This window comes from Vanellus vanellus (assembly GCF_965231255.1).
Source record: "Vanellus vanellus genome assembly, chromosome: 1".
Lineage (NCBI taxonomy): Eukaryota > Metazoa > Chordata > Aves > Charadriiformes > Charadriidae > Vanellus > Vanellus vanellus.
This window is the reverse complement of record NC_138905.1, coordinates 124,067,966-124,083,381: the sequence shown is the minus strand read 5'-3', so window position 1 is coordinate 124,083,381 and position 15,416 is coordinate 124,067,966. Positions and strand designations below refer to the sequence as shown.

General features: G+C 44.5%; 1 long non-coding RNA gene across 1 annotated transcript in view; it reads right to left on the bottom strand.

The window, feature by feature from the left end:
* Nucleotides 1-1,482: 1,482 nt before the first annotated feature.
* LOC309678385 overlaps nt 1,483-15,416 on the bottom strand; it is a 38,036-nt gene continuing 24,102 nt past the window's right edge. Inside the window, exons 2-3 of the long non-coding RNA XR_014269747.1 lie at nt 5,272-5,347; nt 1,483-1,540 (exon numbers count right to left, since the gene is read on the bottom strand). This is a non-coding gene — a long non-coding RNA (uncharacterized lncRNA). The remainder of the gene's footprint in view (nt 1,541-5,271; nt 5,348-15,416) is intronic.

Genomic DNA, 15,416 nt, shown 5'->3' with positions numbered 1-15,416 from the left:
TCCTCGTGGCTCTCCTCTGGACTGGCTCCAACAGGTCCGTGTCCTTCTTATGTTAGGGGCTCCAGAGCTGGATGCAGTACTTCAGGTGGGGTTTCACGAGAGCGAGTAGAGGGGCCCAGTCACCTCCCTTGAGCTGCTGGCCACGCTTCTTTTGATGCAGCCCAGGATGCAGTTGGTTTTCTGGGCTGTGATCGCACATTGCTGGCACATGTTGAGCTTCTCATCAACCAACACCCCCAAAGTCCTTCTACCCAGCACTGCTCTCAATCCATTCTCTGCCCAGCCTGTATTTGTGCTTGGGATTGCCCTGACCCACATACAGGACCTTGCACTTGGTCTTGTTGAACTTTATGAGGTTTGCACAGGCCCACCTCTCCAGCCAGTCCAGGTCCCTCTGGATGGCATCCCTTTCCTCCACTTTGTCGACTGCTCCACACAGCTTGGTGTCGTCACCAAGCTTGCTGTTGCCAATAAAGATGTTAAACAGCATTGGTCCCAGTATCAACCCCTGAGTAGCACCATTTGTCACTCCTCGCCACTTGGACATCGAGCTGTTGGCTGCAACTCTTTGAGTGAGGCCATCCAGCCAGTTCCTTATCCACCAAGTGGTCCATCTGTCAAATCTATGTCCCTCCAATTTAGAGACAAGGATGTTATGTCGGACAGTGTCAAATGCCTTGCACAAGTCCAGCTATTAATTGTAAACATCTTTTTTCCTACCGCAATATATAACTTAAGTCTGTCGTGTTCAGAGTAATTCCAGTGATTTATTTTTTTTTCTTTCAAACACTGGAATATTCTTTTGCTTAGAATACGCCCATTATAGTAAATGCTTATGGCAAGAGCAGACACAGTTCTGCCTAACACAGAGCTACATAAAGGACTGCCTTCACAGAAACAAGGATAGTTAAGTACTAGAGAGAGACCTACTGAGGAGTGAGCATGGAAAACATATACAGGAATGATCTGCAGGGTAAGGGATAAGCTTCATTTCCTAATTTCTCTCCTTCTTCCACTTTTCAAGTCTTAAAAAAACCCCAAAACAGTTGCAAGCACCCTCCACTGATTTCCTCTGGCTGACCTTCATAACTACATGTTCCTTTCACTACGGCGGCCCTCTGCCACCTTCATTTTATGCCCTGCCCCAAACCCTGAAGCTGAGTGTCGCCACACTGCACTCTAGGGGAAGCCTCTATTGCACAGCTGGGGTTGCGCAAGCTTTTCCCCCATTGCTCTGATGTTTTCTTTGGTGTGCAATAGATTTATAGATAGCTTTTAGAGCTGTAGGTGTTTAAATAGCCTTCAGTCAGGAAAAGAAAACAATCCCAAAACACAATTCTTCATAGTTACCCACTAGCAAGAAGCAATTGATCGTTATCTTTCATGCTCTGATCTTCCACAAGCATACTTTCCAGGTACTCCAAATTAATCATTTTCTTAGGAATTCACAGATAAAGTTAATAGGAAGAAGTTACCTCGTGGGATATGAGAACTGCAGCAAGTCTTTGGCAGAAGTACCTTTCCTTTACCAGCCTCAAATCTGTAAGGTTCCAAAACAAAAACTTGTAGGTGAAGCATTAGTCACATCAGCATTAAAATTCCCAGCAACCTGTACATGCCCAGCACACCAGACTCACGTCATCTCCTTGAGCTCACTCACGCACACCCCTTCCCTGTCCACATTAAGTTCCTTTTTGCAAGAGACTGCCACCAGGGTCATGAGTCAAGCAGGCTTGGCTAAAAATATCCTCCAACACTGTCCTTCATCTGTCTGACTGTTGTTCACCTCATCCTCTGCCTTGATGCTTGGTATCCTTCAAGCTTCCAAGTTGTTCACAAAGCACCTACTGCTACCAGTGCTAGCACCAGCAAACCCCAGGAGACAGCCACATCCTAGCACAGGGCACAAACCTGCATGGCAGGTATTTGTAGCTGAGGGATCCTCCTCCTCGGTAGTTATTTTACTCCCCCTAGTTAGACTAAACTAACTACATGTATTTCTGTTTATTCACTATTCATAATTCAAATACAAGTGAAATTAAAAGGATGTAGAACGGCAATCTAGTTAAGAACTTTAATGAATGTGAATAGCATTTTAGAAATAAAGTCTATTATAAAGCACTTGAACTAATTAAAAGTTTACTCCCTGCCCAAAACCCTTAGCATTCTGCATTAAGAAAATAAAACCCTTTTAAAGAAAGCTTTCAAATTCTGAACGGCTGCAGGTAAGATCTGAACAGGCAACAGTGAAACTAGCCGCATTTCCTATCGTACCTCATTCACTAGCACAAACAAGGAAAGCACAGTTAAATACACCCAGATCCCAAGAAAAATATATTTTCTTTGTAATGGGTGAAGCCATTTCGCAGTTAACAAGGTGATAATTTTGGGTGCATCAGCTCTTCAGGATCTCTAAAAAATTATAGATATGCATACTCATACTATAGATATGCTTACTCATGATACAGATATGCATACTCCTTTCCAAGGAACAGTAGCTAACAATAAAATAATAAGAAAAAAAAAAATACAAACTTCAACAGAGCTAACAGCTGAGGCAGAGATGGCCTAGCTTATCTTCTCCAGGAGAACCTGTGTACAGGACCTTTTAATTAATGTCTTTTTTTCCTTGTTTACACAAGAAAAGTTTTTTAATACCATCTTAATAGCATTTTTAATTACTCAGAAATAATAGATTTCCAGAAGCCTGATGAAGCTTGAGCTAATTGTAATCTAAAATAACAATGTAATTCCTAAGAGGATGCATTATCTTTACATTGTCCTAGCTTGGTCTTGGTCAAACAGAGCAAGAGAGTAAATTGATATGTTAGAGGTTAAAAGAAGAGGAAAAACCCCAAGTCAAACAGAAGAGCATGCAGCTGAGGAGCCAGAAAACACTTGTGATCAAAGGGTGACACAGCATGGGTGTTTTATTAATCTTGCAGGAGTCCAGCCAACAACCCAGCCACGGGGTTGTCCACGCTCCTCCCCATGGCTGGGGCAGCTCCACCTGTAACAGGCGGAGAAAACCTCACCAGACCGATCTCGCTCACGCCAGCCCTGGAGCTGGCACAGGGGCAGCAGGGCCCCAGCTCACCCCTGGCCACCCTGACTGAAGCAGGTGCCAGCTATTTTTATGTCTAAACTGCTATTTACATCTGACCTGTTATTAAAGTTCAAAGGGAGAAGCCGTTGCAGCAACGCCACCAGGAAGGCAAAGTGATGCGCTCCCAGCTCATCGGTGAAGGCGAGGCTACAGCTGGGAGGGGGCATGTGGTCATGGCCCTGAAACACCCGGTGGGCTGCAGGAACGGTCTGCAGGAACGGTCTGCTCTGCCTGCCATAAACCAGCAGCTGCCTGATGCTGCACAACTTGTGAGATGGCAAAAATCCCTGACCCCTTCCTCCCCATGCATCACACAACCCATTCCTGGCAGCACCAGACTGGGTAGCACACATTTGCTTGGGCTGATCTCAATGTTTCTAGGTACCAAAATGCGTGCGTAGTTTGTAAATAAAGGAGTGCGGCACCAAATTATTACATTTTGAAGTTCTACATGACAGGACACTGAAGTAATAGGCAAATGAATCTTAAACTGATTTAAAAGTTTTAACTGATTCACCAATTCATTCTTGCAACACAGATCTCAAAGGACTATTCAGAATGTAATCAAGTGGCCAACTATGCAGAAGGAATCATGTCCACAGAAGATCAGCTGCAAGTTGATAATTACTTCAAAATCCATTTCAAGTAAATCATTCTCCCGCTACAAAAATCTCAGCTTCTAAGATCTTTTGGAAGATTATTCATTCCTTCATCTCACACTTAAAAGGATGCCAGAATTACTATATCCTGGACTGTAACTGAAGCCATTCAGTGCAAGCAGCTTTCCTAACAAGGGACCAACTTCCCAGTGAGATCCATTATATAAATATCTTAGGGTTTGATTGAGGTATTTAGTATCTTTTTTTTTCCATAAACGCAAGAGCTGAGCAGTCTTCTAATCTCTGAGATTGCAAATGCCCAGCTTCTACAGCTGCAGTAATTAAACCAACTTCTCATGCCATTACCCACATCAAGTCTCTTCCTCTATTCCCACACTGCACTCTTAAATCAAACCAAGATAAGCTATTTTCTAAGATCAGCTGACTTGTCTCTCCCTCGAAATCACTGCAGCCAAAATGATTCTGAACAGATATGAAGCATCTTGCTAAATATCTAAAAGGTCTCTTTTAAAGAAAAAAAAATAGACGTCAGTGCAAGCAGATATTTTTAGCACCTGAGTTGTTCTATATTTATTCCTTTATGTCTATCTAAAAAAAAAGCATGATCTCTGATGAAGCATTACCAGAAAATATATTCTACTGCAAAGTCTGCTTTATGAATCTTAGCTACACGACCACTGCAAGAAGTATATCACGCCACCCATTCAACCAACCATACAAGCCTAAGGGTTAGGAGTGTACACAGAATAATGTTTCCTCAGTTTCAAAGAGGTGCTTAAAAAACCAAAGAAATAAACCAACCCAAAAAAGCAAACTCCTCAGCATAATCATTTTGCCACTCAGCCTAGATGGAATGCTTCAGCCTCATGCTTAAAAACTGCCACCTTGATTTCTAACTGTCTAACCTCCCAAAAAACTCAAGACACCTTGTGGGTTAGCTGTTGAAAAACAAAACGAACCCACCGCCCCGAACTCCAGGACACACCATACTTCAACAAAACCTCAAGTCAGCAGCAACAGCAGCAGCTCAGGTGACACAAATATTCAGGCAATAAAACACTACTTATCTCTTCCTTATTCTCTTTCCTTATAGCTGTCACCTTCTTGACCTGAAGACTCCTGCCCTATTACCTCCAATGTGTTTACCCTAATAGCCTTGTGCCTCTGATCTTATGCAAATTATCTGAAGATTTATTTTCAAGGACAGGATACAGATTATCAAAGGTGCAGGTTATTTGTACAGGAAGAGATACATCAGATAGTTAGGAAAAGCAGAACTGTGTCTAGGAAGCTTCTCCTAGTTGGAGTAAACTTTAATTAAAAAAAGAATGAAAATAAAGTAGTTTAAGACAGGGTCTTACATCCACAAAAACTAGAAGATAACTTGTATTTTGAGGCTAACAGTATTTGAATTTCCTGCTCTAAAAAGATACCTGTTACCTACCCACAGTTATTTTAGATTTTTGAGTTACACTAGCTCTCTTATCATGGACATCAAACCAGGAAGAGGGGGAGTGTATGGGAAGATACTGGTAAAATACTTACCTCTGTATATAAACTTGAAACTTCTCTCTCCTCTGACCTTGAAGGACTCAGTCTTCCTTGCAGATATTCCCCCTACCTACAAGACAGACATGTCTCATCACTCAGCCATACCCTCCAAGTATTTTTTTAACTGGCATTACCTACACATTGACAGCTCTCTGATCTCAGGGTAAACCACAGACATTTGAGGGACTCCAGAGTACAAAACTATACCAGAATCATCTCAGTGCACACACTGGTATCAAATCAGTAAGTTTGGTCAGTGGCAGATTATTACTACTTTCAGACACTGCAAATCACTTTAGTCTGCAACTTGCCACAAGGCACAAGAATGGATTTTTCCAAAATTGTAGGCCTTCCAAGTTAAAATATATGTGCCTCAATTACCTCAATCTCAGACTGACCCTTGTATATTTGTCTTTGAAGACCTTGCACTGCATCACTATTGCACTATGGAAGGCAGCAAGACTTCAGGTTCATTTTACGCAATTTTAAAACAAGCTGCTCTGAAGGCTTTCAGCTGGGCAAACCCATCTAACTGGCATACTCAGTTTTGAACTATGTTTCTACAGATTCAAATGTTTCCCATCCAACTGTGATTTCATTTTAGTCTTCTGTAGAAAACTAAAGACAAGGAAATAGCTAGCTTGAATTCAAGAATCCTCTCTTCATAGCTGGACAAAATTCAGAAAAAAAAAAAAAAGGAAATTCCCTCAACTGTTGCCAGCTCCTCCCCTACTACCAAGAAGCACTTTATCACGGAATTTTCAGAGTTGGAAGGGACCTCTAGAGATCATCTAGTCCAACTCCCCTGCTAAAGCAGGATTGCCCAGAGCACATTACTCAGGACTGCATCCAGGGGGGTCTTGAAAATCTCCAGAGAAGGGGACTCCACCACCTCCCTGGGCAGCCTGTGCCAGTGCTCTGTCACCCTCACCGTAAAGAAGTTTTTCCGTGTATTTGAATGGAACTTCCTATGTTCTAACTTGTGCCCATTGCCCCTCGTCCTGTATCCTTTATCGTTGCAAAGTGCCCCAAAGCAATGCAACAGAAACATCCAAAACCTTAGAAAGACAGAAATCAAATGCTGCATATCCTCTCTGTTTACTAAAAACAAACCAAAAAATACATACTCTAACCAAAATAAAGTTTGCTTAACAGAAGTACATCTGTGGGAGAAGGGACAGCATAAACAATGTATTCTTATTTCCTGGATTAAAAGCCATTCAGCTGACAGGACCATTTTTTTTTTTTTAGACAATTTGTCTATCTTTTGTGAATTGCATAATCCCTTTTTCAAAATGGATTAAATTCTAGAACAAGCATGTCAAGAAAAGTACTCAGGTGACAAACTGACCACATATAACCTATGCATGCAAAGAGCAATATGCAGCTAGGTATAACCCATTTGCAACTACACACAGAGAGCTGCTCACATACCTTTCTCAGCACTAGAACTGTCTGATGTGCTTCTCTGAGCAGACCCACGCACACACCCAGCAGATACGAGCTGGTTCCTTAACATGAGCCACAAACACAAGACTCACAAGGACACATCCAAACAAACAACTTGGAAGGCCACTCCCAGAACAGCCATGCTTCAGTCAAGAGCACACAAACTACAAAAATAGCTTCTTTCAGAGGAATTAAGACAGCAACAAGACCTCCAGCACCTGCCCCTATTAAAAGAAGCCGGAAAAAGCAACAAGTGAAGTCCAGCAAGAACTCCACTAAGCCCTACAATAGCCAGCATCAAAAGCACCAGGGAAGCCACAGTCTCAGTTGATCTATACATTAATCCACAGCCCTGGGCTGCTTTTGAAGAGAATGCCCTATTGCTTCTGCGAGTTGGACCACAGAATGATTTTGGACCACAAGCCAGATTCCCGTTGGGTGAAACCAAATCAGAAGATCCACCTAGAGTGTGACTCTAAACCCCGCCAGTGACACAAGCTGGGGCCAGGGTCATCATACAGGAGATACTGTAAAGACAGCACAGTCTCTATGCTTCTCGTTCCCAGATGCTGCACGTAACTCCTATGAGGGAATATCGATGTTCAGGGAATGGACACTTCCCTTTGTCCATTCTCCCCCATGGCCAACACCAGCAACCTCCTACATTAACACCTCTGATTCCAACCCAGGTAAGCGCACTGCTTTTCTATACCAGTTGCTAGGGAAGAAGGATGTGTGCGTATGAGCCTTCAAGCTGAATTACAGCGCACTGCTCCTGGGCCTGCAGAGAGCCCAACACCACCAGCAGTCTGACTGGGATGGCTGTCATGCCTTTAAAAGCGATTCCACGAGGGCAGAAGATTGTTGTTGCTCACAGCGTGGCAAGGAGATAAACTAGAAAGCATCCCTCCACTCCTTACCCTGTACAACAGCCTTGCTCAGTCCTGCTGACCAAGCACACCCGCACACAGTGTATTCTGCTAACACAGCCCACAAAGGCCCTGACTAGGACCCCCTCCTTCCCCAGTGTAGTGGCACAACCCAAAGCACACAAGTTTAGGTCACCCCTTGATGCAGGCAGGCTGTTGTGTGGCAGAGAGCAGATTCACAGTAGTTACTGATGGGATGCCCTTAAAGGCCACCAAATATTCCCAACTACCTCTCCCTTCAGTGCAGGCCAGCAAAAAAACCAAAAACCCTAAGGGATCAACATTTTTCGGGGAGCCCTTTTCATTCCTTTTTGCTCTCTGCCTCTCCCCTTCCCCCTGCGCTCCCCATGCTTCTCTGCCTTCCCCTGCTGCAGATTTGAGGAGGTCACAGAACAGATTCCTGCACTACAGCACTGGCTATAGCAAAAAGATAATTACCATGCATGGTAGGATATTCTATTCAGAGCTCAACTTCACCTGTCCCTTACAGGAGGATCTCCATCTCCTCCTGCTGATCCCACTATGCTGCAGAAATCTGTCTTTCCAAATCTGGGGAAACTAGTCAGAGTCCTGCATGATATCGATACAGCAAGGACCAAACAGTTTTTTTCTCTCTTCCATAAGGTCCTCTGATATAGAGGAGGTCTCAGAGGCAAAGACAGCCCCTATTCATCAAACCCGGGCATCTTACTCCAAAGTTTCTGCAGGCAGGGGGGCAATATACACAGTGGCAGGGCAACCCACTGCAGCACTGCTAGTCTGAGTGGGTACTTAAGAGGTGAGGAGGAGAGAAGAGAGGAGGGAACCCTGAGCTGACACAAGAATTTAGGTTCAGCTCAATGCCAGATGGGCAGAGCCTGGTGAGGTGGCAGCTCAAACAAACCTGGACACAAGGAAGCCCCAAAGGGTCAGAGGCCCAGAAAAAATGCTGTCAAGGCTAATCAAAAGGGACAAAAAGGGATGATTGATTTCAGTGCCACCAGGAACAGAGTGCACACACGTGTGCACGCACAGGCACACAAACATGGGGAGAGCAGGTTTAGCAGATCCAGAGTAGCATCAGGAATCTCTTGCTTTTTATTCAGCACAGACACGTTTGCACACTGGTAAGTCATGGCACATAGTTTTGTTCCCCCATTCCACTTTGTCTGCTTCCAGCCACTGCTCACGGTGGTTTTCCTCTGTGATAACTGTCCTAGATGAATGTTATGCTGGGTGCTCCGACCTTTTGAAGCAGATGTGGTAGGCGGAAATTACAGCCTCAGAAAAGGTTCACCCACATGCTCAGTGTCCACAGCAGCCACCTGTGATCCAGAAGCCACTGGAAATATTCATGTCTGTATTTTGTGCAGGTGGAACCGGGCAGCACGTTCCACGTCAGTAACCCAAAACATGAGGCCATGGCCCGGAAATACCCTTCTGCAGTCCAAAGCTGGCAGGACTGCCAAAGGGCTGCCCGCACTGTTTACCTAACAGTGGTCCTGCGCCAGGCACCAGGCTGGAATCAATACTGCTCACGCTGCCTGTGCAAAGGCCCAGGTTATCTTGATGATAACTCCCACTACATGGAGGTGAAAGGTTTGGAAGATAGCCTTGGAAACCTTGATCATAACTACACCCAGACCGGAACTGCTCACCCCACATCAGCTTACCACTAGTAGTAGGAATTGAGGGTCACAAGACTTTACAGATGACAGTCAGTCTTTTGCGCAAGGTCTGGGCTGCTAAAATTTCATTTGGTGACAGCAGAGGTGCTGTACCATCTGATGGCAGAAGGCCTTGACTGTGCCTCTTCGCACACAAAAGCTCTGTGCCCACTGCTGGTCGTTTCATGTCTCCAGATCAATGGCATCCTACCAGACAAAGCATCTCCACCAGGGCCAGGGAAAAAGCAGCTGCAAAACTTCAGAGAAAGCTCTTACTTCTGCCTTCTTCCCCAAACAATGGGACGTCCAGGATGCTGAGAGTGTGGTCTTTTGGGTGTGCTCCTGGAGCAGCTGATGGTGGAAAAACACCCATCTTCCCTGACATCACTAATCTCAAGAGTCAAGAGGGGATCCAGGCAGCAGGTTGCATAGGTCACTCAAGAGAGCAGGAAGAGAAAAAACTCTGTTCCAAAAAGAGGCTTACACTGACACTACTGACGGGGCAATGACACGCTAGCATCATCCCTGTGAAAACGGGAAGAGGACAATTTGACACTTCCTGAAGCAACAGTCCAAAGAGCAGAGGTTAGTGGGACAGCTTTCCTTCAGAGAGCTCCTCGGCACACACAGAGGGAGGACAGTCAGTCTAGGGAGTAGGCTAACTCAAATTCAAAGAACATCAAGTAGACAAAGCACATAAAACAGAAATATGATCTGCTGGCCTGCTCCTACTGCAGTGCACATGTGGTTAATGCAGACACGGCCAGCCACGACTCCTCTGGTAAAGAGATTCTCTCCCCCATAGAGAAGAATCCACGGAAAGCAGCTCCAAAAGCCCAGCCAAAGCGCAGCATTAGCACTGCGGGGAAGAGGTGACTTCTGCTAGAAAGCATTATGAGTGTTACGTGCCATACTGCAATATGGTTCTGTTGCTTGGGGTTTTTGTTTGTCTTAATAAACTTTTGCTTCAGGTATCTGATGGACAGGTGCCTTTTCAGTCTTCCCTCCCCTCCAATATGTACCTTTGTTACTGTGGTTATAATCACCACAACTTCTAGAAAAAGCAGGAACTACCACATTTATTTGAACAACCGTTAAGGACATAAAAGCATACCATATAGTCCTTTGATTTCCAGACTGACCAATATCCTGAGCCTGAACATTTCACGCAGGTGTATTTTCCCCCTTCCTCCTCCAAACATGACATTAAATAACCCAGAGGTTATCAAACATAGAGCTAGTATTAAATCCCATGGGGCTCAGGGCAAGTTGCTGTAGAAGCCTCTCTCTTCTTCAGTGGATTTAGTGCTGACCCACAAGCCACACAAAGAGTGGCAAGGATAGGACTCAATTTTGGCACACACCCTGCCAGGCAATGCAGCCACTGCTACTTGAGGCACTACTCTACAGCTAGACTGATGCTGCCAAAAGGCCAGAAGGCCAAGGCTGGTCCAAAACAAGTCAAGTGGCAAGCCAACAGCTAAACAGGGAGGATGACAAGGGCTCCAGTCCTTATGATCATTTTTTGGACCTCTTCAACCAAAGCATCCTCTTGGGCCCTGCAGCAGTAAGAACACTTCAGCAAGTTACACCAAGTGTCTTGCTGACCAACCCACTGCTTCCAAATGTGGCCCCTTTCTGCCTTCCTATGAACCATCACCAGCCTCCCACACAAGGACTCCTCTACAGACATGCATGTAAGATGTCTACTGCCCTGGCCCTTCTTGTCCTTCATGATTTCGGATGGGTACCTAGATCCTATATAAAGGAGATTGCAAGGGATGGAGGGAGTATTTCCTCATATTCAGGCTCATCCTGACATGAGGACATTGTAAGGGCTCTCCAAAACTGAGGGAGGTGAGGACCAGTATTTTAACTGAGGGGAGAAAAAAACCCAGATCTTTATCATTACTTCTAAAGACTGGAATATTTTTTCAGGAATTTCTTATCCTATTTCTGTGCTTTCCCAACGCCTGCATGCTGATCTATCCTCCCAATCAAAAGCATTTATCAGCCATTGAAATCTGAGAAATACCAGATCTCACACACACTCACATTATCACCACCTATATGTAAATCCCCGGGTGGACCTCAGTGTTTGCTCCCCAAAGAGGGAAGAAACAGCTGCAGAACAAAAGGGGAAAAAATCTCTTTATCAGGAAGCTCACTTTGCTTCTAGGGGTTGGAGTAGCAGACAACAGGGAACAGCCAAATCGAGGGGTAGGGAAGAAAGGAATCGAAAAGCTCAATATAGGGAACAGACTAAGCAGAGCTGGCAGCTGCCTGCAAAAGGGGACAGAAATGGCTCCACCTCCAAGTGGAACAACAGGACCCTCAGAAATACTGAGGATAAATCCTGAGCATAGTTGTACATTAATACCTTAGCACCATCCACTCCTCTTCATGTTTGGACAATACTCTGAAGCCTGGGGAAAGGACTAATTTGAGCATAGCTAATCACTGGGCTGATGAATCAGCTCACCAGTGTGCATTCTCCTTAGGGAGAGAGGAGAGAACTGGCAGAGGACAGCGCTGCAGAAGATAGCAATATGAGGAAACAGCTGCTGAATTTGATGCAGGAGCAGCCTGTCGTGTGGAAAACATTTTGGTGCAGTGTTCTTGGCCAAAATCATCATCTCCAGCCAAGCACATCTACAGCACATAAAGAACAAGCACATTCCCTTAGGAAATCCACAGGCTTTCCAACTCCAAAATGCCGGAACAGCAAAACCCAAGGCTTTTGCTACTGTACATGCAAGTAACAGCAAGACAGAAAACATTCTCTATCTCATGGCAAAGATCAAGGGAAACCCATATTGATGCAGTCCTCTCAAGGACAGTATCAACCATGTGCATCCAAAATCTATGAGCTTGTGACATATATACATCTGTATTGCATGAAACCTGTATTAGTTCAAGGACACTTTTTGTAGCAACTTAAGGTTGACTGGCTTAAGGCCTGCACTGTTAACTTCACTCAGTAACCTTTCATAAGATTAAATGCAAAATTAACTTCAAGTGTTTTCTATAAAATTATTTTATGAAGACCTTCAAAAGCCCTCAGACTAAAACAGGAGTGCAAAGCCCCACGTAAGACCACTATGCAGTCCAATGGACTTGCTGCAATTTGCAGTAGCAGTCTTCCTGCCTCTTCAGTGTGTTGCAGAGGTTACTGCACCTCTTAAGCTAAATAAGGCTTCCACTTTTCCCCTTTCCCACTCCCCTCACAGACAAAAAAAGCAGCCCTCAAGACTGCAGCACGAAGCCTTGCCATGAACTCTCTCCCTACAATCCTCCAGGTTGCCATCACCTTAGAAAACAACTGCTTGGGAAACAACGAAGTCAGGGGAATGGCAAGAAGCCATTGCTCAGAGCAACCATAAGAAAAATGTCTTTCTACAGAAGCAGTTCTCTTCTTGTCGACGAAGATGCTAGAGGGAGTTTAAGGATCCTGACATCACAGGCCTCTGCTGGTTAGTGAACTTCCAAAAAGATTAAGGCCAATTCTCTACTGACACACCAGGAAGCCTGATTAGGAAAGGGAAGGCTCAAGGCTAATGGAGACACTCCAAGACACTCTTGGAGCCACTGCTGCACTAATGCCTTTCAGCATACTGCCAAGCAGCTCTTTACACGAAAAGTAGACGCTGTACTGGGAAGCAATGGATAAGGAGCAGTGATACACAGCAATTTCCCAGGTGGCGATGGCCGCGCAAAAAGCCAGGCAGAGGGGAACTATCACATCCATGTGCTCCCACGCAGAGCTCCCCTGGACCAGCACCAGTGCTGCCAAGCTGACCTTCAGCAGGCAGAGGCTGCGCTTCCACCGGCAGCTGCCCTTGTCCTGAGCAGCTATCTCTCCTGATCAGGCCATGCTCATTTCCATATGCAAAAAACATCTCCAGGAGAGGCTGCTGCAGGTAAGGGCATCCAAAAGCAGCAGTTCAATTTCTTCCTCCACCCAGATCAGTCGAGCAGCCACAGCAGCTGAACGGCCCGAGCAGCCAGGCTGCGCAATCACACACACGTGTGCTGCAGCTTAAATATCTCGATGACTCTCAGGATTCATGCCACCAAGCAATAGTTCCACCTTGCTGCCTGACAGCAACCCAAAAATGGAAATGGAAAGGTTAGAAAAAATCACGTGAACCGGTATTTGAGCTTGCACTTGCAAAAATCTGGCGTCCCTAGAAAGGTTTCCTAAAACAAACTGGGAAGTGAATCCTAGAGCACAGAGACCAAACAGCAGGTAAGTGAAGAGCCCACAGCTTGCTAATCTTGCAAAACCAAGCTGCCATGCAAGTGCGTTGATTCAAAGAGAGGTACGTCAAAGCCATCAGGTGGACACGTTCTGAATTATTTCACTCTTATGGCAAATTTTATGCAAATGCATGACTGCACGGGAGTATTTATGTGCAACAAGCCCTTATCTAAAATATATTATCAGTACTTCATATGAAAATCTACCACCACTATTAAAAAAAAGAACCACCTGTACAAACTAAATTCTTTACTCATCCCACAAGATAAAGCTCCCAGGTACCCTTGCCTGTAAAGAGGAAGTTTAATAAATAAGCACTGTTCTAACCAGCTTTTTTCGGTTACAAAGATTTCATCAGCATCCTCCTGTCCCTCCAGCCAGGTCACAGATCAGTTACATTAGACCCATAATAAAAGGTATAAGCCAGCTTCAGCTTTGATGGCCTTTATTTCCAAGCTGCCTTAATGGGACAGAGAAATCTTATGGAACAAAACTGCATTGCACATTTTTGTTCAACCAAAAACTAGTTTACTGCCGGACTACTACAGTCTTCTCACCTGCAACATTTTCAGTGACTGATAATATCCCACCTTCAGGACTGATGTACTCTCTTGCAAAGAACCACATAATGAAAAATTACAACCGTGAACATACATGTGCCTCAAGAGCTTTTCACATAATAGAATCTATTTCACCAAGCAATTTTAGACTTTGAGGAACAAAAGTGGGTTTGTATTCCTATACCAGACTGGCAGATCCTCTCCTTTCTTCGAAAAGTAAATAAAACCTGCTTTCAATTCTGTCAGCGTAGAGATAAGGATCTAACTTCATCGAGAACTGCAAGTAACCCGACCTTTTAATTTTTCCTAATGTTTCACATGTCTCATCAGTGGCATACTAAAGTTTTACTTATTTGTTCTTTTTCTGCATGGCAGAAAAGAGCTTTCAGTCTGCGTGAAAGATGATGCCTCAAGTGCTCCCTGTGGGCCTCTTATTTATTGTTCACTGTAACTTCTTTCTCCTGCTGGCAACTGGAGACTCATTCACCAGATTTCCGTGGTGACAGGTATAATAAGAGACAAGCAGATATCTTCTATCGCATCTCTGGACACCTGCTCTGAAAGAGTTTTCTGTTCTTGCATGCTGTTATTTGAATACGTAAATGACCTTTCCAAGGCAAGTGACAGTTTTCCCCAGAACAGGCTTGGTCTGACTGTCAAATTGAAGAGTGGAAAAAAAGGACTCACTCTCCTCAAATACCTTCCAGTGCTACCTTTGTGAATTGAGAAATCAACAGCCCCCAAGACTTATTTCAAGCCCTGCAAAGTATAAGGCTTAAAGCAGATTTGGCCTTACTGTTGTAGTACAAATAAAACTATTACACTCTGCCTATCTATCAAGATTTTAATAATACAGTCCTGTGTATGAGCCCTGTTGGGTTTTTTCCACTGTTTTTCTTCCAGGTGACCAACAGGACTACTTTCCCCACAAAAGCCTTGACAAGCATCTGGAAAAGCACAGAGTTAGCTTTTTTTAATTCTAAATACTGAGCCACTGAAAACAAAGGCAGGGCACTACGTATATAGTTCATTCCTGAGTCTGGTGAGCCTCATGACTTGGGATCATTGTTTCGTCTAAAGCCAGCCCGAAGAGTAGAACCATACGAACAGTCTTCCAATATGTGGTTCAAGGGCTTTCAAACCAGTCAGTCCCTCTACCCAAAAGGTACAAAGATTAGGTCCTGGGGAAATGGTAAAGAGGAAAATATGCACATCATCAGAAGCTGGGACGCTCCTTGAGCGAGGGGAAGCAAAGCAGGTAAAGGAAATTCCATAGGAGAGGCAGGAGAAGAAA